Here is a 24335-nt window from a genome sequence, read left to right on the forward strand (position 1 = left end):
AGGACTTTTTTTTTGTATAAAAACATCATAGCATTTTACATTGTAACAATTTTTTCTTTTAAACTGTAATTCATAACCATAGTTCTGCTCTTATTTCTCTTATGATTTGTAATAGCATGTAAAAAGACCAAAGAATATATTGAATATTTTGTACATAATCCAGTAGTGAAGATCTTTTTGTAGGAAGTCATTGGAGTTTTAAAAGTGCAGGATAGTTTTTGAGAATCTATGACAGGACACCTTTTCTGTTATGTGCTTGGATTTCTCCACCATTTTCCAGAAAAGGTGAGTTATCTTTCGGCAAATATTATCTACATCTTTTTAAGGTCCTGTTTCTTTGTTCCTGTACTTTCCATATTCCTTTGGCCCAAAGGCCAAAGAAAACCTTTCTCTGATCTTATAGGGAAAACATTTGCAGATTCATTGTATGTTTTACTTCCGTGACAGTTTTGAGACTTGGATATAACATGAATAAATTTGGCAAGTGAAAAAGAAATATTGAAGACTCTTAGTTTCGCTAGATGTTCTTGCTTTGTTATCTGACTCAATCTATATCCAATCTATATCAATAATTTATTTTAAATATTGCATAAGAGATTTTTCTGACCATAATTAAACATTTACTCATCTTTTAAAATATAACAGATGCCTAAAAAGAATATGTATGAATCTACCTACATATTTATAACTTTTTTATTAATAGTTGTAAAATGTTCTGCTTTTAGAATAGGTATAGTTCATATCTATCTTTATGCTTATTTATTTTTTTCTCTTTCAAATTACAAGTTAGAAATCAGATTGTAGCCTATAAAAGTCTTCTAAAGTTTCAGTTCTATCCTATATTAGTTTTGAGGTAGTATGTGAGCAAAGCTGATGGGCCTCAAGTAAAATGCATAATCTCTATCTATCTACCTGATTGACAATGACACATAAAATGGGAATAAACAGCAGTTATAGCAGTTTCCCACCAAACCTTAATAACTTGTGTCACTTTTAAGTGTCTTTCTAAAGATTTAGTTTTCCTATAAAGTACTTCATCTAAGATCAAATTAAAGTCTGAAGCAACCATGATACACTCATGTACTCTGAAACAAACACTATCTGTTTTGTTCAGCAGGGTGGCCTGAAAGTGCACAGAGTAGGAAGCATCTCTCACAGCTACTATCTTGTAATATCAGATTCTCAAACTTTTTATTTATTTATTTATTTATTTTTTAATAGATTTTTCTATAAGAAAGTAAGTGGCAAAGAGAAGAAGCAGTGAATTTATTTATTTATAGATAATGGCTATTTATGTATTTTTTTAGCAACTGTACAAAACTGTTAGTCATCAGTGTAGAAAATATAGCTACATTTATAGCACAAGGTACTACAACCAATGAATAAAATCTGAGGTAGGAGAGAAGCCAGGCAGAAGACATCAGAAGCTGTTTTTTGAAGAGTTTTTTTGAAGAGTTCTCCTTAATATTTCTTAGTCGTATTATACTAGAAGTACATTACAAAATAAAAACCCCTTGTACAAACATAAACAGGTTCAGACAAAATAAGAAACATTCATTAGGAAAGAACTTCTCGATAAGGCATAGCAATCCAACCTCCTCTCTCAGTTCAGAGACTGGAGTAGGGAGGGAAGAAAACAATCCAAAATACTCCCAAAGGCACAGAGAAGACTATATAAAATGTTATTAGCAACATTTTATAAGAGAAGTTGTACAGTAACAAAGAAATAAATGGAAAGATTTTAAAAGCAGGAAGTTCAGAATTAGCGTGAAATGTCAACCCATTCTCACACAGAGATGTTAGTCTTAAAACTTAGGGAAAATTGTGTCCAAATCCACATCCAAAATGCATCACTTAGGCTCATCTCTCATAGAAATTAATGAAGATTAAAACTTTGCAGAAGAAAATCTATTTAAACTTATAATCTAGAGGTACTGAGTGCTGTCTGATTTATATATGCCCAAATTGTGCCATTCTTCATGTTCTTCATATTTGGCTGAATGATGTGCTTTGAATCACAACTCAAGCAAAAATAAATCACAGCCTTATGAGAGTTTCAATTTTTTTTGAAGTACATTTTGCTGCACTTAAACCATATTCATTCTCTTGCTGCAAGTTTATAACACTAAACAACCAAAAAAACAGTTTTATTGCAGTGCAATTATGGGTTGGCATAGAACTCCATCATTGTTTTCTTACTTTTTTGTCATCTATGAACTAAACATAATGAGCAGAAATACCAAAATAAGCCTGTGGTTATGTCATTCACTACTTATGCATCCTACCTGTCATAATACATATGTCAGTGGAGTGGTAAATTGAAACACCCAATAAATGTGCATCCTTTATTGCTTAAATAGAAAATAGAATACTGAGTGCTAGAAGAAGGGATAGAGAAAAGTAACCATGTTTAACTTAATATAGTCCTTCAAAGGAGGTTATATACTGCTTATATGATGTTACATTCTGCACTGGAAATGAGTGCACAAATTCTGTCAAGAAGCTTTTGTGAGGAACACAGTCCTGGATTAGCTCATTTTAGTGATATGTATTAAAAGTTCTTATAGCACTTATATGCTGGGATACATTTTAATTATTTTTTTATCTTTTTTTTTTGTATTCTAAAACTGCAGCAAGCAAGTTTGAAAGCTCTATGAGAAAAATACTGGTGAATTTGTCTGTTTTTCAACAGCTTCAGAGAAGAGTCTTGGTGGAATTATCAATTAAGTTGCAATGGAGCTATGCTCACCAAAATACAAGAAACGCAGCACAACCAGTGTGCATTTGAATATCGTTTGGCAGCTCTGAAGCATATTGTTTGAGATTTAGCTTCCTTACCTGAGAAACTTTGTTAGGTGCAGAATGAAACCAATAAATTCCCTGCATAATAAATGGAGAAAAGTAGTTGATTCCCAAAATAGGTCCTATCTGGCAAAGATTTGGCATGAACGATGTAACCCATCTTGACTGTTTATAGCCAATTAAGGTTAAGGGTCTAGTCTAATAATCTGAGCTGGTTTACATACGTTGCAGAGAAAAAAAATTCTTCCAAGAAATAATTAATCTTAAAGGTGGTATTTAATCTAGGGGGGACAAGCTGCCCATTTCTCTCCATTTGCTGCAGGTGAACCCTAGCTCATTGGTATAGACAAGTCTTCTCGCCACTGAATAGCTAAAAGTAGGTGAGATGTCTCAAACCTGGTACAAGCAGACATATTCTTCTAACAAGTTTCTAAGTTACATCTCTTCATTGACTGTGAATTTAAGTATTTGTTTTCAAGAACTCTCTCATGAAGTGTCTAAGATTTAGTCACAAAATTATCCATGCAGATTAAGCAGAATAGATTCCCCTTATTTATTTTTTATTATTATTCAGCTTGTTTAATTAGCATTTATTTCATGAGCCATCACCAATAATATTTATACACAGGAAGTACAGATGAGTTCACAAAATAAGGTCTGTCTCACACAGATGGCAGAAGTCAGATATAAGGACTGATACCAGCTGGCTTTTCATTCTGTCATACCTTTTGATGTTGGATTTTTTTTTAGGCTTCAGGCTTTTATTGTAACAAATCGATTCAACAGTGCATGGCTTGCATTGCATGCTTAATAGCACATATTTCTGTGGCAGCTGAGTGATGTATTTTAAGAGTGAGAGTTCACGGATGTGATATGATCAATATATTTGCACTTATATAAGAAATAGTACGATATAGTAGAGGTTTATTAAATTGAAAAATTTAAATAAATTAGATTAAATTAAAATTAAGATAACGTCTTTCACATTTTCATAATTCTTTCTCTAGAAATTGGGAGCTATTCATGAAGCATACACTATTACTTTTCCTCCTAATAATCTGTTCAGTAGAATCATGGCTCAGTTTTAGGTATCTCCTTTTCATCTAAACCTCAATAACTGAGAGATGCTGATAAAAACTGTAAAGTATTGCTTATTATGTTAGAAGAAAACCCAAAATTCAGATAAGCTGTTCATTATCAAAACTAGAATCCTAGATTATTGGTTCTTCCTCTGCACCTAAACATAGACAATATGGTGAGGGAGAGGTTAAAGGCAATGGCACTTAAAAGAAAAGAAGCAATTTTGTATCATTACTGCCTAGAAGTGCTGGGACAGGAAGGTCTGAAACCGTCTCAAAGGATTTTTGAAAATGATCATTAGATCGCTAGCAGCATTCATGATAAAAATAGATGCACCATGGAAACTCTGGAGAGACTTAATTCATACATTCATACATAGTATTTGTTCCTTTCCTCTGAGTTTGGCCTGGATATTTAGCCCCATCTATATTTTCTTTAAAACATTTTTGTACACTCCTGCTCCACTCAGATTCTGCTACAGAAGCTAGATTTCTGGGCTGGCAGAGACACAGAAAAATAAAACGGCAAAACCACCCAATTGCATTGAATTTTAATCTTGCAGGTATTAAAGTAAACTCACATTGACAGAACCCACCTTCTTGAATCAAAAATCAGCAGCAGATGTCTGAAATATCATTCAATGCATAATATAATAAATGCTGTATACTTTACATATTCACATTTAAAATTGTTCATAAACATTGGAGTTAGCAGCTGATGAGTAATAAGTAAAATCAACTCTAGTTTCACCCCAAGAAGCAATGTAATTTACATTTATGGGATATTTATATGCATTATTTATAGAGGTTTCCAAATGCTACTGGTTGTCATTACTTTTAAAGGCTATTTTTCTACTTATAAAGCAGATTATTACAGCAGAGCTATACACAGCTGGCTTGGTTGCCTTTGCAAACAACCAATGTTTTCTTTCAGTCCTGGCCAAATCAGCTAGTAGGTGAAACTCATGACTAGGAAGTTAGGAAGCAGGGCTGGCATACTGCATATGAGCTGGTGGTCTAGCCAAGTGAAGAGTGCTGTTCTCTGCTGAAGTTAAATGCATGCTGATTGACCACCTGACGGCCTAGGGGTATGTGAGCTCTACTTGGCTGCACCTGAAGTAATATAAATTGCCTTTGTAGGTTGAGTGGTTATGTTGTATTTGTCTCTTTCTGGAGCAAACTTCTCCCAGTCTTTAGAATGGGAACTAGTCCAGAGAGGGAGATGACCTGAAGGTGGGTATATAGTTCATTACACTAAAGAAGGATGTAGCATATGTGACCACAGGGAACTGAAAAAACACTTGTAGAGGTTATACCCTGATATTTCTGTGCTGGAGTACTTAGCAGCCAACTCATCTGAACTGGGCACGCTGTTCTACCTATTTTTCTCCTGATATTGTGTTTTCTCCCTTTATTCCTTTTAACTTTCTTGCTTTTTTGTTTAGGGAATACTTTGTGGGATCTGAGGTCAGATTATCTAGATTCACCTCAATGTATACTGGGTGCAAAAGTCACCTGGATCTGCCCTGCTCCACAATTCCTGTAGCAGAGGCATAAATGGTTGCTACATCTCCCTGCCTGCAGCACTGATATATTTAGCAGGGCAAGAAACTCATTCCAGCTATTCCCTACATGCATTCTTACATCCTCCTGTATTTTGCTTCCTTCTTCTTTCAAATGGAGTATTTCAGTCTGAACTTCCCTGTAGACTTTCGTCTTTTAGGAATGTTTATATACAGTTGAAAGCAATACAGATTTAGCTTTCTTATAATACAACCTTTTTTCCTCCAAAACTCAATTCATAAATTCTAGTTAACTCAAACTTTAAAAGATTATAGTTATTGAAGAGTCTGCAATGAGATTTTCTGGAAGCTGAACTTCTGCCAGCATTTCAACTGCACTAAAAACTGGCTGCACTGTATTTGTTAGAATTTATTAATACCAATAAGGCATTAAGAAAGTGAACAGTTAACACTGAAACAAGGGAACGCCACAGATGTATAATGTTGTTAAGGCAAAACTGTGGGAGAAAGTGTGGCTTTGGAATTTTCTGGTATTGATTTTGAATTCTGTTATTGCTGTTACTGTTTGATATTGGTTCATTAACTGTACGTGTTTTGCATATCATTTCCCTAAGCTAAAGAGCAATAATCTAGGAAAATATGGCTTGTCAGGTTTTGTAAATTCTTTTATTTGAAGCTAATTGACAGATGAATTCATAGAATTCCAGGTGGGGGTCTCAGAAGAGTGGAGTAGAGATGAGAGAATCACTTCCCTTGACATGCTGGTCATGCTTCTTTTGATGCAGCCCAGGATACAGTTGGCTTTCTGACCTGCACATGCACATTGCCAGCTCAGGCTGAGCTTCTCATCAACTAACACTCCCAAGTCTCCTCAGTGATGTTCACAATCCGTTCTTCTCCAAGCCTGTATTTGTGCCTGGGATTGCCCTGACCCAGGTGCATGATCTTGCACTTGGCCTTGTTGAACCTCATAAGGTTTGCTTTGGCCCGCCTCTGAAGCCTGTCAAGGTCTTTCTGGATGGCATCCCTTCCCTTCAGCGTGTCAACTGCACAACATTATTTGGCGTTGTCAAAAAACTTGCTGAAGGTGCCCTCAATCCCACTGTCCATGTTGCCAACAAAGATGTTGAACACTACTGGTCGCAATACTGACCACAGAGGAATAACGCTCTTCACTGGTCTCCACTTAGACATTGAAGCCATTGACCACAACTTTTTGAGTGTGATCATCCATCCAATTACTTATCTACTGAGTGGCCCATCCATCAACTCCGTATCCCTCCAGTTTAGAAACAAGGATGTTGTGTGGCACAATATCAAATGCCTTCCACAAGTCCCGGTAGTCCCTTACCTACCAATACCGCAACCCCGTCAAAGAAGGACATCAGATTTGTCTGGCACATGAAACCATATTGGCTGTCTCCAGCCACCTCTTTATTTTCCTCATGCCTTTAGCACAGTTTCCAGAAGGACGAATGCTCCGTCTCTGGCGGTGTTCAAGGCCAGGTTGGACAGAGCTTTGGCTGACATGGTTTAGTGTGAGGTGTCCCTGCCTATGGCAGGGGGGTTGGAACTAGATGATCTTAAGTTCCTTTCCAACCCTAACTATTCTATGATGTTTCTATGATCTGCTCTGTGATCTTGCCAGGCATAGTGGTGAGACTGAATCCTTTGTTTACAGTTACACTAACCTCCAAAACACACCAAACCTCAGCCTGATGGTCATGTACAATCTGAGCTGGCAATACACTCAATGAAGCAATATCTGAGTATAACACATCTAACAGCGAAGCTGTACTCTTCATTACCCGTGCCTTCAAGTGCACATTTAGGATCACATATTATTAAATCATAATTTGATTGAAAGCTTTTGATGTGATGGGCTTCTGTCCATTTTGTTTTCTAATGGCAATACTGAAGCTTTTAAAAGGTTAGGCAGGGAGATATGGGTTGGTTTGGGGGTTTTTTTGTATTACAGCTGTAGTTGGTCCTCACTGTTGAAAAGCTGCTTTCTTCAGCACACCTTCAATGTATAGTTCTGTACTTTCCTATGTAACTCCCTTTTCCATGTGTGATACAGCTGTAGGCTCAGTATTTTCTGCAAATTTGCAACACACATGCTCATGTAAGTTAATATTTTATGTTCGTGAGGTTTTTATGCTTTCTACATCATGCTTCCTTCAATGTAGATTTTAACTGAATTCGTACCACCACTCAGGCAATAACAAGTTCTGCCACTAAATCAAGTTTAGCTCACAAGTTTATTGGTTCTTTCTTGGCTTGGAGAAGAATGCAGCCCAGATAAAATCATGTTCTCAATCATTTTCTCTGGGAAGGAAGTTATGGCCAATAAAAAAGTGTTAGCAGTTACGTGTAAATAACTTCAATATTTAGTTCAAGCTGAAGTTCAACTTGCACTTACAGTACTTTGTTGGCTGATAATAACAATTAAAACCTCTGAGCAGTTACAAATCCACACATCATTGGATTCTTACTAATCTAATGATTGCTAATGAAGTGACTTTTGAGAATGGTGTTAGGTCACTAGTAACATTCAAAAATATATTTAATAATACAAGCAATTTGCCAAAATGGCAGAGTTAAGGTTAGGTTAGTGTACAGTCTATCCTTGGTAGTCTTTTGTATTTGAATCTATAATGCTTTGTTGTAATATGTGAGGCACAGTTACAGTAAACTAAATATTTTTTTTGTAAAAATATGTTTTTATGTACCTTAGTATTTACTTATCAACATTTTTTAGTCTGCTCATAATTAAAAAAAACCAAACATGATACCAATTCAGTTTACTCATGAAGGTGCTTCTAACAGTTTCCCAGGAGAGTTAAAATAGATGTGTTTTCTCCCAAAAATTTGCATATCATTTTTCACACAGAATCTTAAAGTCAGCAATTACTTTGAGAGCAATTCCCAAACTGAATGAAGATGTCATTTTCGTAGACTCATTTTGGGTTGATATATAGTCTGCTTAAAATTCATAGTCTATGACCTTGGTGGAGGAACCAGAATTTGCGAATTGTATGTTTCTACACATTAGAAGAACTTCTCATAAATTTGGAAGAGAAGTTGGTTAGGGTTTGTTTCGGTTTTTTCACCAGTTAAATAAATGATCTGTAGCAGCATGACTGTTTAAAAGACCACTAATCTTGACATCAAGGAATAAAAAAAGTAAAGACTTCCTTGCTTACCTCTCCTAAGACAATGTAGGAGTTCTTCTTTAATGACTCCATTGACATTTACTGTTCACAATTCATGCATTTCTAATAATCTTCATAAAATATCAGCATGTTCTCTAATGGGCACTTCTGGAAAACCACTTCAGCCTGCGCTGTCTATGGCTTTGTGCCATTTCTCAACACTAGGCCACTGGGCTTCATAAAAGGGCTAACTTCATTCTTCTGTGTAAGAGCACGTAGGGATGACTAGGTATATATCCTGTACTGTTAGAAGAGCTCTGTTACAGTTACTTTTCTTTATTCCAACCCCTTCTCTTGGCACATGTCCATGAAAAGGGGAAAAAAGCATTTCAGAATTGCAAAATATAAAGGTTAAAAATACATGTATATATGTTTCGGAGGAAAATGTAGATAGATTACTTGGATTTTTGTGATTTTGATTGTAGTTAAAGCAAATGTTTACAGAAGTGGTCAAGCTCTAGTTCTTTGCTCTTAGGTCATATTTGCCAATGCCTAAGTTTGAAATAAAAATAAGGAAGATGGATTTCTCTAACAGGACAAGAAGCTTTGTATTTTCATGCTGCCAGATGCCAGATACAAGAATCTCAAAGCAGGCTATCATTGATTTTATGAGTAAAATTTGGCATTGTGCTGCTATTGCATTGGCTTCATATTGTCTATATATTTGGTAGGTTTTATGACTGAAAATTATGTGTTTAGTGTAAGCAACACTGTGTTCTTCAAACAATATGGACAGGCATTAACAAGTGCACACTATTTCACATCTATTTCATAACTGCTGCTCTCCCTCAAGTCATTGGTAATATTTGTATTCTCTTATTAACATTTACTGCTAGTTGCCTGCATTAGAGTACACAGCAAAGTTGTGATTTACCTTCAGATAAGATGGATCTGTTTATGTGATATTGATATTCCTGTCTTGTTAAAGTTCTTACTATTTGCAAAAGAGGCAGATATTCCTCTTACAGTTCAGAGGAGATAAGGCCAAAATTAACAACACCCACCTCCAAAAATAAAAAAAAAAATATAACTTCCTTTGCTACAGTTTCTTTAGCTGCTTTAGATAACAAACTGGCTTTTTAAAAAAGTCACTAGAGATCAGCAGTGTACACCTATATATAAACATATATGCATAGACAATACTGCAACTAAATACAGGTTGTTTAATTAACAACATTTGTTATCACTTCTCATTGTGACCTTGTTCTATACTTACTGCTTTTTTATAGGTACTCTAATCCTGCTGGAAACCTGCAACTATTGACAAGGACAATATATACATCTATATTAACAATGCTCTCGAAAAAAATCTGATGTATTGGCTGTAGGTTGTGGTAAGTACTGTAAGAAAAGCTGGTTTTGAATTTTGTAACCTCTAATCATACTAAAGGCTGGTAAGATTACAAATACATGACAATATATAGGGTAAGAAGCTGATCTCCTTTCCCCATGGTTGCATTGCTGTGTTGAAAAGACTGCAGTGTGTGATGTCACCTTGATTTGAGCAGCAGAAAACCGCACTGCCTTGTAGCCTCTTTGGGCTACCCTGGGAAGCGTAAACCCACTTTTATATATGTGAGTTGAGTCACTAAACTTTACTGATCAATTGTTCTGCCATGACTTAAAAATTATATTGAAATCTAACAGTTGAAACTTTCCATAACTGCATAATTGGAAGCTATTTATGCTTTCAGTCTGCAGAAATCCCAGCCTGCAAAAGGTACTCTGGGCTGAAGGTGACTTTGCTGGGGAAAGGCATTAAAGAGACATTAGGTTTTACAATCTTATTGTAGATTTGGGGTTTATGGATGGTGTGTATTAAGGGTTTGTGATCATAACTCAGATTCAGTTAAGCTATCTCCATTTTAACTTAATCTGGAAGTGTACTGTGCAACAAAGAGTGGTGAGAATCACCATCATCATCAAAAACTCCAAATGTGGCCTAGCACCTCAAGAGGGTGAAACACCTTCTTCTAAAATTGTTAAGATTCCTCAGCTTCAAAAGATCATGTGTACAGTAATGTGAAGGTCTGTTTTACCTTGTGTTGACTACGAAAAGACTTTCTGGCCAAGGTACAAATTTAGTGAAATGAATCCCACTATGAGTCTCTGATGCTGATGTGGGAAAAAGGGGAAAGAGGAGAAAAACAAGTTCTAATACTATTCTAACTATCATATGACATAATGCTTACCGTTAGTGTGTTAAATACTGTTAACGATAAGAAAAATAATAACATATAACTGTCCATAGGATTGATGAGTTACTTCTGCAGCCTGGTGAGCTTAGATAGATACACACCTTTAAATTTGTATTACAGAGACCTACACATCTGTTTTAATTGGAGACTTAGATCTGCCAACCAAAACCATAAGAACTTTCTGCAGTATTTTGCAGCATCCTCAAGGGATTCCATGTTCCTCCGTTAGAATATTTAATTTAATGCGAATTAAATAGTTTATGGTATGTAGGTGAACATATATCTCCTGCTGAAGTCTGACAGGAAATCTTTTGGGTGTGGCATGAGGTCTGACCTCCTAGGCTAAATACTGATGTAAATCAACAGCAATGCAAGGCAACTTTGGAAACGAGGGGTGGGGAAAGAAGTTACAGAAAACACCATTAGATAGAGCAAAGAGTTGTGGTCAATGGCTCGATGTCCGGCTGGAGACCGGTAATGAGTGGTGTCCCTCAGGGATCAGTGTTGGGACCGGTCTTGTTCAACATCTTTGTCGGTGACATGGACAGTGGGATTGAGTGCGCCCTCAGCAAGTTTGCCGATGACACCAACCTGTGTGGTTCAGTTGATACGCTGGAGGGAAGGGATGCCATCCAGAGGGACCTCGACACGCTTGTGAGGTGGGCTGATGCCAACCTCATGAAGTTTAACCATGCCAAGTGCAAGGTCCTACCCCTGGGTGGGAGCAATCCCAGGCACAGCTACAGGTTGGGCAGAGAAGAAATTCAGGGCAACCCTGCAGAGAAGGACTTGGGGGTGTTGGTCGAAGACAAAATGAACATGAGCCAGCAGCGTGCGCTCGCAGCCCAGAAAGCCAGCCGTATCGTGGGCTGCATCAAGAGGAGCGTGACCAGCAGGTCAAAGGAGGTGATCCTGCCCCTCTACTCTGCTCTCGTGAGACCTCACTTGGAGTATTGTGCGCAGTTCTGGTCTCCTCAACACAAAAAGGACATGGAACTGTTGGAACAAGTGCAGAGGAGGGCCACGAGGATGATCAGGGGACTGGAGCACCTCCCGTATGAAGACAGGCTGAGAAAGTTGGGGCTGTTCAGCCTGGAGAAGAGAAGGCTGCATGGAGACCTCATAGCAGCCTTCCAGTATCTGAAAGGGGGCCTACAGGGATGCTGGGGGTGGCCTATTCATTAGGGACTGTAGTGACAGGACAAAGGGTAACGGGTTCAAACTTAAACAGGGGAGGTTTAGATTGGATATAAGGAAGAAATTCTTTACTGAGAGGGTGGTGAGGCACTGGAATGAGTTGCAAAGGGAAGTTGTGAATGCTCCATCCTTAGCGGTGTTCAAGGGCAGGTTGGATGAGGCCTTGGGTGACATGGTTTAGTGTGAGGTGTCCCTGCCCATGGGAGGGGGGTTGGAGCTAGATGATCTTAAGGTCCTTTCCAACCCTAACTATTCTATGATTCTATGATTCTATAATCTGAAATTGCTATTTTAAGGAGAAACCATGGTTTCTCTTCACCCCAGCAAACATTCAGCTGTGTAAAAAAAAAAAAAAAAAAAGGCAGTATTTCTTGTCATGTATTCCTCCAGGAATTTTGAGCCGCAAAGACTGTGTAAAATTAGTAAAACTCCATTAACTGTAGAATAAATAATAAAGGTAAACAGAATGACTCTCATCAACTAATAACTAGAAAAACAACTACAGCTAGTGTATTTATTTTTGACATACCTGACCAATAAACACTTTGTTCAGGATATAATCTTGATTCAAAGCATAATATTTAATGAACTGTCTGATATATTAGATTTAGTTTTGAACTCAAGCTTCCAAAATGATCTATTAAAACTTCTTGATTTAAATGCAAAACATATTTAAAAATGTCTGCAAATGTGTTTTCACTTCATGACACCTCTGTAAGTGTCCCAGTAGACTTGTGTATACTGAAAGTGAATCCATCTCTGCCCCATTTTTTTAGTTGTTTTTTGTTTTGATTTAATTTTTTATTTAGCTATTATAGATTTTCTTTTTAAATAACCTTGCCCTTCATAGGGACATCTGCTTGTTCTGCTTGGCAAAGTGTTCCAATAATGACAATTTTACTTTATCAGTCTAGAATTCTGGAGTGGAATATTAATATTAGCAGATTACAATATGCATACAAGATGTAATAATGAAGAAGAATGGTGTGAGGAAAAGAAGCATATTTTAATGTGCCCTGAGCATAAAAGATGCATACTAGTCTAGTAATAAAAGACAGTATATAGGGGAAATTCCAGAGGATATGACCAATTAGTCAGTCTTTGTAATAACAAACTTTAAAGAAATGGGAAATCTAGCAAAGCTCTTGGGCCTACTTTCAGAGAGAACATAATTCTACACAGAATAAAATACCATATTGTACTTTTTCTTCTTATATAGCTCAGAAAATGGCATTAATCTCCAGCTGGTGAGGAGCGTGCATATATATATATATACATATTTAAAAATACTATACACACTGTAGTGATGATAATAAAGTTATTAGTATTAATTTTAACCATCCACATAGTATACCAATAACCAAAACACATTTTGACACCTTCAACTACTGAAATAGGTCAGTACAGAAATGTCTAACTACACTTAAATAAGGTGATAATGAAGATTCTTGTCATGCATAGGAAATGAGCAGTAAGCTACTTCAGACAGCAGCCATGCCTGCTCCTTCCATGGGGAATGGGCTATGTGAGTTTTATGTGACACAACTGCAGAGCGCTTCAGGGGCCGCATAAATGGGTGGTGTTAATGAGTAGATGATTTCAAATTATTATCTCTCTAAATCAGACATGAAAGCTGCTGTAAAGAAGCCATAAAAAAATTGCAAAGGAAATTTTTAACATGCCATGCTTTATTTTATGTTTACCAGAAAACACCATGTTTTGCAGAAGCAAAACTAAAGCTAAGAGTAGCATGATTTTAACTTGTTTAGTTTGTTCCTCTGTGTAAATAAAATAAAGAATCATCTTACCCCACCACTGCTTTATATTTTTTTAATATCATTAATTTGTCACCTGTCTTTGCACTGCAATCATTAAAGATAGCTTTAGAGAGCTGAAGAGTTGTAAGTCAGCTTGGTTGCATGCAGTATATCTGGTTGCTGCAGAAAATCTCTATTTTTTTAACACTTACCACGGAGCATATGCGATAGTTTTTTTCTACTCTGGCATTTGAAATAAATAGTATGCTTATTAACTACCATAACAGGGCTACAGATGAATGTGTGTCTGCCCATCCCAAAAGCATCAGCATCAAAAAAGGCTTTAGTCCACTTAGTATGTGACATGAATTTGTAGTTCTGTTTCATAATCCAGTCTTAGGTTACTGGTATCATAAAGACATATGAGATATTACAATAATTATTCTACCTGTAGATATGTCTCAATTCTCTTTAGAAAACTTCAGTGGCATCCCACTCATTTTAAATTAGAATCTGCTTTTGCCCTCAAAGATGGTTGATTTAGAGCTTAGTCTTTCATCATCAGCAAAGAATGACTGCCCAACAAGGAAATTTAGAAAACAATCTGTTTTGGGGGGTTTTTTTGTTGTTTTTTTTTTTTTTTTTGAGGGTTTTTTACATATAAGTAGAGAATAAGAGATGAAAACATCTAATCATGTCAAAAAAAAAAAAAAAAAAAGAGAAAAAACCAGTTGAGTTCTTCTGCATTTCAAAGTACATGACTCACTGAAATCACATGGAGTTTTGACATCTGTATGTACTGCCCGATACATCAGGGAGTTGAAGCAGAGCACTTTTCATGACTTTAGCAGCTCATTGAACTGACACTTCTTCTTCTGTGTTCCTTCTACTTTGTTTTAGGGAGCACTTTGGAGGGTAAGCTATAATTTTATATTTCTTGGTGTGGTTTGAGCTGTGTAATATGAAATAAGAGCCAAAAAAGATTGTGTAAATCTGAAGGTCTGCAGGAATAAAGTTCTCAGATGAGCCGTTAGATCCTGACATTTCCTTCTGCCTTGTAGGCTTTCTCTCGCAGACTTTCTCCCTTGCTTGTATGTCTGATTAAAGTAAAACAGACTTTGTATAAGGGCAGGAATGCATGGATATGGCAAGATAATATGAAGACAAAAAACTGCCTTGAAATTTGGTAAGCAGATTGCATAGGTAATATTAACTTGCTTTCATTCCCTGTCTGCTTCTCCAATTTGGAATAAAGATCAATTTATTGAGAAATATTTTTTATCCCTAGTGAATTTTATAGAAAATACTTTTTATAGCAGAAAAACATGCTGAAATTAAATGCTAAATTTTCCGATAATTTTTTTCTGTATATGTGTGCAATCTAAATTATCTTTAATGCTATATATGGATCTATTTACAATATGTTTTGCACTCATTTGTAAAACAAAGAGAAAGGAAGATTAAAACCTCAATGTATCAATGGTAAAATGTGATTTAAAAGTGCCCAAGCTACTGTTAATGGATATAAGATTATGACTATTAGATGTTATATGTAAAATACTCAAATATCAAATAGTTTTTTCCCCTCAAAGGAGTTTAACAAGCTGCCACTGTTTCTCTAAAATGGTACATGGTAGCATGTAGCATATAATGGTGTTTAAAACATTTGAATCTGAGCTGTAGTTCCAGGCCACACTTCTGACACAGTACAAGCAGAACCGATTTTTTTTTCATGCACATTTTTAAAATTACTTTAAATGTGTGGTCTTCTTTTCTTCAAGGATATTATTTGATTGACTTAGTTTTTGGGTTTTAATTATTTTTTTGTTTAATTGTACCATGTGTTAGGATGTCCTTAGTATTTTTTTGAGCTTGTGAAACAATTTCATTCACATATAACAAAGTATGAAGTGATCTTAAACAGGACAAGTTCTTCTTTAGCTAAAGATAAGAGACCCAAAATAGTGCCATTGCCTAGCAGAGGCTGCTGCTTTCACTTAGCTGAATACCAGACATCAAAATGCATAGGATAGTCACAAGGGATGAGGCTTCTCTGTTTTGTATTAATCTTTGGCTTTTAATCACATCAAATTAATATCTGTGCTACAAATTCCTCTCCTTGAACAACAGAATATGTGAGTTTTAAAGTTTTCCTTTTTCAGATTTTAAAATTTAACTGAAAATAATATCTTGCTGAAATTTCTATCTTAATTTGAGGTTAAATAAGGTCTCTGAAATTATAATTATATTCCTAAGTGTCTTTAAAAAACTGAAAGCAGCAACTCACTTTCTCCTTTGATAGACATGTTTAGGAATTAAGTAACCTGAGGAGAGTGAACTCATGCTGGAACTGTAAAGCCAGGTCTACACTAGATGGCACTTGAGGCTCCATTTATTCAGAATGTGTTGAATTCAGTAGCTGGAGTTTTGGTTCTTAACATTTTTTGTCTGTTCGACATGAGTCATTAGTAAAACTCAAATGGGATTTAATAATTCTCACACAAGTAGTAACATAGCAGGGAATAAATATTTCATATTGTTACACATATTAAAAACATCTTGGCATCCTACATGTCTCTGGAGTAGCTCTGTGACACCTTCATGGAAGTCCTTTGGTATATTCTAGAAACACTATTGCTTAAGTAGGATTAATAATTGCCCTCAGATAATTTTCACACACTTCTTAATTTACTCTCATAGCACCTCTTGTTAGCTGGAAGTGATTAAACAAACAGCCTTGGGGTGTGTGCACAGAGCTCAGCTGGAGTAGTGACAGTCAGAATGAAAGCTTGACTTGTACTAATGTCATCTTGGAATTAGACCTTTAAAAAAGAAAGGTTTCTTTGCTGGCATCTGAAAGTATCTGAACTGAAAATGCTCACAATCTTTTATTTGTGTGGAAGGCACAGATGCTTTTTTCCTAATATTTCTATTGTCATATTTTTTAATTGTGGTGTTGGACAAAGTGTGGCAACTGCTTATGCTGGGCTGAAAGGACAGAGTGTTTTTTTCCAGATAAGCTCTTCAGTACTGATCAACTTGTTCTTTGGACACACACATGCACAGAGTTCTTTAAAATTCTAATGCATTTACTACAAGATATAGTAAAAGATAATGCTGTACGTATGATTGCTGAGTCTGAAAGAGCAAAATGTGATGAAGAGTACATCAGAAAACAGTGGGTTTTCTCCAGTGAAGGTAAGGTGCTGTGAATAACCCTTAGATGGTATCTTGCATCTCTGGTGTATCTTGCGTCACTGGGGTGGGGGCATAGGTGGAGCAAATTATCTTCTAGAAGTTGTGACTGTGATTTTTTTATAGATGCCTGGTACCTCTTCTGTGATTTCAATATAACTCCCATGGGAGTTGCATTCTTTCGATTCTCCTCCCCGTCCCTCCAGAAGCTGGGGGAAGAAAGGGTGTGTGTGGAGGAAAGTAGACTGCTGTCGTGGTTTAAGCCCAGACCGCAAATCAGAACCATGCAGTCTACTTCCTCCCCACCTTTCTTCCCTCCGCTCCTGGAGGGACGGGGAGGAGAATCGAAAGAATGCAACTCCCATGGGTTGAGATAAGAACAGTTTAATAACTAAGGTATAACACAAATCACTACTGCTACCACCAATAATAATAATGATAAAGGAAATAACAAGGAAAAGAATACAACCGCTCACCGACTGGTACCTCACCCCCACCCTGCAGTGATCCAGCCCTTCCCGGAACTCTCAGTTCTACATCCTGGGCATGACGTGCTGTGGTATGGAATACCTCTTTGGCTAGTTTGGGTCAGGTGTCCTGTCCCTGCTTCCTCCCGGCTTCTCCTCCTCCCTGGCAGAGCATGAGACTCACAAAGTCCTTGGTCAGGGTAAACATTCTGACCAGCAACTGAAAACATCGGCTTTATCAGTATTATTCCCAGGCCGAAAGTCAAAACCACAGCACTGCACCAGCTACTAAGAAGGAGAAAAAGTGACTGCGGCTGTTGAACCCAGGATAACTGCGTGGTTCTAATTTACGGCCTGGGCTTAAACCACGACACATGAGGAAAGGCTGAGGGAGCTGGTCCTGTTCAGCTGAGAGAAGAGAAGGCTCAGGGGGGGATCTGAATGTGTTGAAGTGTCTGAAGGGAGGGTGTCAAAAGGATGGGGCCAGGCTTTTCTCAGATGCCAGACAATAGGACGGGAGGCAACAGGCATAAATTAACATGATAAGTTCCACTTGAATATGCAGAGTAACTTCTTTTGATGGCAACTGAGCACTGGTATGTTTTCCAGAGAAGTTTTGGAGTCTCCTTCCCTGGAGGTATTCAACAGCCATTTGGACACAATCCTGAACAATGTGCTCTAGGTGACCCTTCTTGAGCAGGCAGGTTGGACTAAATGATCTCTGATGATCCCTTCCAACCTCAGCCATTGTGTGATCTCTGTACACTTGAATCTCCAGCGTTATTGTGTACCTGTCCTCTGGAAGCACCTACTGTGCTCTCTGCTTGTGCTCTGCAGGAAAACTGTCACAAGGGCTTATTGCATGCATATTCAAATTAAGACAGACCTGTCCCCTGCTTTTCTTCATCATAAGCCTGCTGTGGGTCTCTTTGCGCTTTAATCATCCACATGTTTAATGGCAGGACAGATTCAGTTTCCACAGAACTGGCTTTTAGACGTGCTGGGCACAATCCCACAGGAAGTTAATGACCGTGTTAAGCACTTAGCAATTCCAGAATATCACATCCCATATATGATAAGCAGTTGTGCAAAGGCAGTTATGCTTAGTAAGAGGAATAAGCACCCTTCAAGGTGAAGAACTGCATTTTGTAGATGACTCTTAAAGCAAAATCTCTACTGGTGAGCTAGATCAAGCTTTCCATGGAGCATTAAATCTTCGTTATTAATAAAGAAATCAATTATCACACTCCAACAATTTACCATTAACATTTGTTCTGCATCACTTAAAATGTTGAACAGTCATAATCGTAAGTAAAGAATTGAAACAAAGAAAAGCTGTACCCTAATTCTCCAAATAGGGTTTTAATTAAATTCCTCACAAAAGAGGAACATTCACATTACAAAAAAATAAAAAGTAACATAAATCTCAGGGTTCTTAGATGTTGCCTGAGCTATCAGCATTTCTGCTAGTTATTGTTGACATAACTTCTATGTGTCAGGCACATGTTTTTAAAATGCACCTTTTATTCAACTCAAGGCAAGAATTTAGTCGGTATAAAAGTCTCCAAAGATGTGCCCTATAGCCTCTGCAAAGGTGGAAGTAATCTGCATGCTGTGCTTTGATCTATAGAGCACATTTTAGATGGTTAGTATTCACGAAGATGAGAATGTTAATGCAGCATTCTGCAGAAACAATACACCGCTCACCAAGACATCACAGCATGCCTTCAAATTGGGAAAGGGGGTGGGATTCTTAGGAGGCAAAGAGAAAAAAGGGCAAAGTCTGCATATCTACTACTGCATTTCCTACATCAAAGAGACACAGGCAGGAATGAATGGTTAAAAATGAATACATGAGAGGTTTTAGCCATTAATTCCTTAAAGGATGCTTTATCCATCAAGGTTGGAAAGGAAAATCATGTTTTAATGCCCATTAATTAATATCGGCAAGCTGGAAGATCCCTTTAGATTTTATGATGGACTAAACAAGCTCAAGGTTTTGTCAATAAGAAAACATTGCTAACGTTCAGTACAAGTTTGGTAGTTTCACCCCATTGATCTTTCAAATACTGTCTAGTACTTAACTATATTTCATCCTTCTTGGAATTTGTATCTTTTTGTGAAACTTATGAAAGCTTATGCAATGCTGAATTTTCCATGCATGGTTTGATGAGACAAGGTCATACAAAGCTGTCACTTAAGCATTTTAGCAAAACAAAATTTGCATCAACAACATTTCCAGTTTTGTTTTAAATAAATAATGACAGGACTCCCTATAGTTGGCCTGGTGCTCAGGGTTAGCAGCTGCACTTTGCTGTACAGCTTTGTTTCCCAGTTGAATCCATGGCAGAATGTTTGGATGTAGTCTGGATGCAGTTTACTTTCCCTAGCTGCACTCACATGGACTAGTTCTGGAACAGATGGTCACAAATGTGTTTCAGGTCTCTTACCCTCTATGTTCCCAGGCATGTTCCCAGAAATTAAAGTGAACTCATATCATGTGTGGTTAAATTAAAAGAAAGATCAAATCTTCCTTCAGTGTGTCACAGCTTCCCATTTTCACTAGCACAAACAAAGCAAATAACTTCCAGTATGTGTTGCCAAGTATGAACTTTGGCTTGGGATACAGGAATACAACCCTTTGAAGGTTTTATATGGCAGTACCCATAGGGGACACTTGCTGTTAACTGGTATGTTCAGAAAAACAAATTTTGAATTATTTCAGTGGAAATTATGTGAAACACATAGGAACATTCAGTCTTGCTGTTAACAGGAACGTTTCTGTAGAAAACAATGAATAACACCAGCACAGGTTTTGAGTCAGTGTTTTGGACTTTGAGCTTCAACTTCAGTATTGGGTTCCAGTTACCATTACTGCATAAGTCTCTGGCTCCAACAGTGACCTGAAACTATTCATGTCACTGCAAACAATCTTAGAAACAAAAGAAATTGTTACAGAACCTGAATTAACGCAAACATGCTCTAAAAAGGCTTGCTTTTTTTTAACACAGGTGACACATTGCTGAACTGCATAATAATATAGGAGTTCTAAATAGCTTTACCCTTCTCATGCCAGAGGATTTACTGCAATAAAGCTGTGTGCTCAGAGTAATACAAAAATTAAGGTGTTGTGGATTGTAGTGCAGGACAGCTATGGTTCTGTGCTATATTTTTGTGTTTTAGTTCCCCCAAATTATATGTATGGTTCACATACGCAAATTAAAGAAGGGTGGAAACAGACTGAGTAAAAGCACTCAAGCTTCTTTGTCTTGTGATGGCAGTGTGGGATGCTTAAGGTGCATAGCCCCTGTAATCTGCTCACACAGTAAGCACAGGGAGTTAAAGAGGCTTTTGCCAAGGGTGATTCAGAGGTTAAAAGTGAGCTGCTGTCTGGATGTAACTTTCTCTGTTCTATAGCAGAGGAACCCAGAACTCAGAAAGGCCAAAGGGGGATACCCCCCAAAAAGTGATGGAGGACCTGAGACAGCCCCGGTCTTGTTGCTGTCAGGCACAGGTAGGGGACCAAAGAGATGACGAGGGTTGAAAGCAAGTTCCAGTTCAGCGTCACAGGCAACTCCCTTCTCTACCTGCTTTGCTTCCCCAGGTGCCCCTCTGTAATAAGTTTGAGGCCCTGGATCTTGACAAAAAGGTAGGTGAGGATGTGGTACAAAGCCTGCCTACAAGGTCACATAGGAAGAAGTAGTTGCTTCCACACCTCAAGACTGCCTCTGATAAGAAAGAAAGAAGGGTAATTGTGGTAGGTGATTCCCTTCTGAGAGGGACAGAGGGCCCAATATGCAGAGCGGACCCTCATCATAGGGAAGTTTGTAGTCTACCTACAGTAGCCCGAATCAGGGATATCACCAGGGCACTCCCCAACCTGGTGCACCCGACAGACTATTACCCACTGCTGATATTCCAGACAGGTGGGGAGGAAGCTGCATCCCGTAGTCTGAGGGGAATGAAGAAAGATATCAAGGCCTTGGGACAGATGATGAAAGATTCAGGGGCTCAAGTGATTTTCTCTCCACTCTTTCCATTTTCAGATGATGGCGTGGGATCAATTAGAAAAATTCAGTCCATAAATGATTGGCTTCAAGACTGGTGCTACAGGCAGGGTTTTGGATTCTTTGATAACGGCTGGTTTTATAAGACACCAGTCCAGACAGTGATACGTGGGAAAGGTTTATCTCGCAGGGGTAGAAGGATGCTGGGACAGGAATTGGCAGGGCTAGTTTGGAGGGCTTTAAACTAGATTTGAAGGGGGATGGGGTTGTAGCTGGGCTGGCACCAGTGGGGCAGCACTCTAGAATTGATGAGGACTGGGAGGCCTCCCATCCCCATAGGGTGAAATCAGCGTGCTCAGCTCGCGCCCTGAAATCCCTGTACATCAATGCGTGCAGCATGAGGAATAAGCAGGAGGAGTTAGAAACCTGTGTTCGGTCAGTAGATTATGATCTGGTGGCAATTACAGAGACATGGTGGGACAGTTCACATGACTGGAACGTGCTCATAGGTGGCTATGTCCTTTTCAGGAAAGACAGGCCAGCCAGGCGAGGTGGTGGAGTTGCTCTTTACGTGAGAGAGCATCTACAATGTACTGAGTACTGTCCTGGCACAGATGAGAAGCAGGTTGAGAGTCTGTGGGTGAGAATTAAGGGGCAGGCTGGCAGGGGTGATACTGTTGTAGGTGTCTATTACAGGCCACCAGATCAGGGTGAGGAAGTTGACGAGGCCTTCTACAGGCAGCTGAGAGCGGCCTCACAGTCACAGGCCGTGGTCGTCGTGGGGGATTTTAATTTCCCTGATGTTTGCTGGAAGGACTACTCAGCAACCCAGCCACAGTCCAGGAGGTTCCTCCAGTGTATGGATGATAACTTCCTCATGCAAATGGTGGATGAGCCAACCAGGAGAGGAGCGCTGCTGGATCTCATCCTCACTAACAAGGAGGGTCTAGTTGAAGCAGTAAAGGTTGAGGGCTGCCTCGGTTGTAGTGACCATGAAATGGTGGAGTTTAGGATCTCGTGCGGCATGAACAGAATAGCAAGCAGAATCGCAACCCTGAACTTCAGCAGGCAAACTTTGGCCTTTTCAAACAATTGCTGGGGGAAATCCCATGGGCAAGGCTGCTCAAAGGTAAAGGGGCCCAAGATAGTTGGCTAGCATTCAAGGACTGCTTCTACCAAGCTCAAGATCAAAGCATCCCGACACGTAGGAAATCAAGGAAGGGAGCCAGGAGACCTGCGTGGTTAGACAAGGAACACCTGGGTAAGCTCAAATGGAAGAGGAGAGTTTACAGATCATGGAAGGAGAGGCTGGCCACTTGAGAAGAATATAAGGCTGTTGTCAGAGGATGTAGGGAGGCAACTAGGAAAGCTAAGGCCTCCTTAGAATTAAACCTGGAAAGAGGGGTCAAGGACAGCAGAAAGAGTTTTTTCAAATATATGGCAGATAAAACCAACACCAGAGGTAATGTAGGCCCACTGATGAATGGGGTGGGTGCCCTGGTAACAGAAGATACAGAGAAGGCAGAGTTGCTGAATGCCTTCTTTGCCTCTGTCTACTCTGCTGGAGGCTGTCCTGAGGAGCCCCGTACCCCTGAGGACCCAGAGGAAGTCGGGAAATTGGAGGAGTTTGCCTTAGTTGATGAGGACTGGGTTAGGGAGCAATTAAGCAGTCTGGACATCCATAAATCCATGGGTCCAGATGGGATGCAACCCCGGGTACTGAGGGAGCTGGCTGAAGTCATTGCTGGACCACTCTCTATCATCTTTGCCAAGTCTTGGGAAATGGGAGAGGTGCCTGAGGAATGGAAGAAAGCAAATGTCACTCCAATCTTCAAAACGGGCAAGAAGGAGGACCCAGGTAACTATAGACTGGTCAGCCTCACCTCCATCCCTGGAAAACTGATGGAACTCCTTATCCTTGGTGCCATCTCAAGGCATATCAAGGATAAGAAGGTCATTAGGGGCCGTCAACATGGCTTCACCAAGGGGAATTGTGCTTGACCAACCTCATAGCCTTTTATGAAGACATAACAAGGTGGTTGGATTATGGCAGAGCAGTGGATGTGGCCTACCTTGACTTCAGTAAAGCGTTTGACACAGTCTCCCACAGCATCCTCACAGCTAAACTGAGGAAGTGTGGACTGGATGGTCGGGTGGTGAGGTGGACTGCGAACTGGCTGAAGGAGAGAAGCCAGAGAGTTGTGGTCAATGGGGCAGAGTCTAGTTGGAGGCCGATATCTAGTGGAGTGCCTCAGGGGTCAGTGCTGGGGCTAGTATTATTCAATATCTTCATCAATGGCCTGGATGAGGGAATTGAGCGTACTATCAGCAAGTTTGCTGATGACACTAAGCTGGGAGGAGTGGTTGACACGCCAGAAGGCTGTGCTGCCATCCAGCGGGACCTGGACAGGCTGGAGAGTTGGGCTGTGAGAAATGTGATGAAATATAACAAGGGGAAGTGTAGAGTGTTACATCTGGGTAGGAACAACCTCAGGTTCCAGTACAGGTTGGGGAATAACCTATTAAAGAGCAGTGAAGGGGAAAGGGACCTGGGGGTCCTGGTGGACAGCAGGATGACCATGAGCCAGCACTGTGCCCTTGTGGCCAGGAAGGCCAATGGCATCCTGGGGTGTATTAGAAGGGGGGTGGTCAGTAGGTCAAGAGAGGTTCTCCTTCCCCTCTACTCTGCCCTGGTGAGACCGCATCTGGAATATTGTGTCCAGTTCTGGGCCCCTCAGTTCAAGAAGGACAGGGACCTGCTGGAGAGAGTCCAGCACAGGGCAACTAAGATGATTAAGGGAGTGGAGCATCTCCCTTATGAGGAAAGGCTGAGGGAGCTGGGTCTCTTTAGTTTGGAGAAGAGGAGACTGAGGGGTGACCTCATTAATGTTTATA

This window comes from Psittacula echo, assembly GCF_963264785.1.
Source record: "Psittacula echo genome assembly, chromosome: 4".
Lineage (NCBI taxonomy): Eukaryota > Metazoa > Chordata > Aves > Psittaciformes > Psittacidae > Psittacula > Psittacula echo.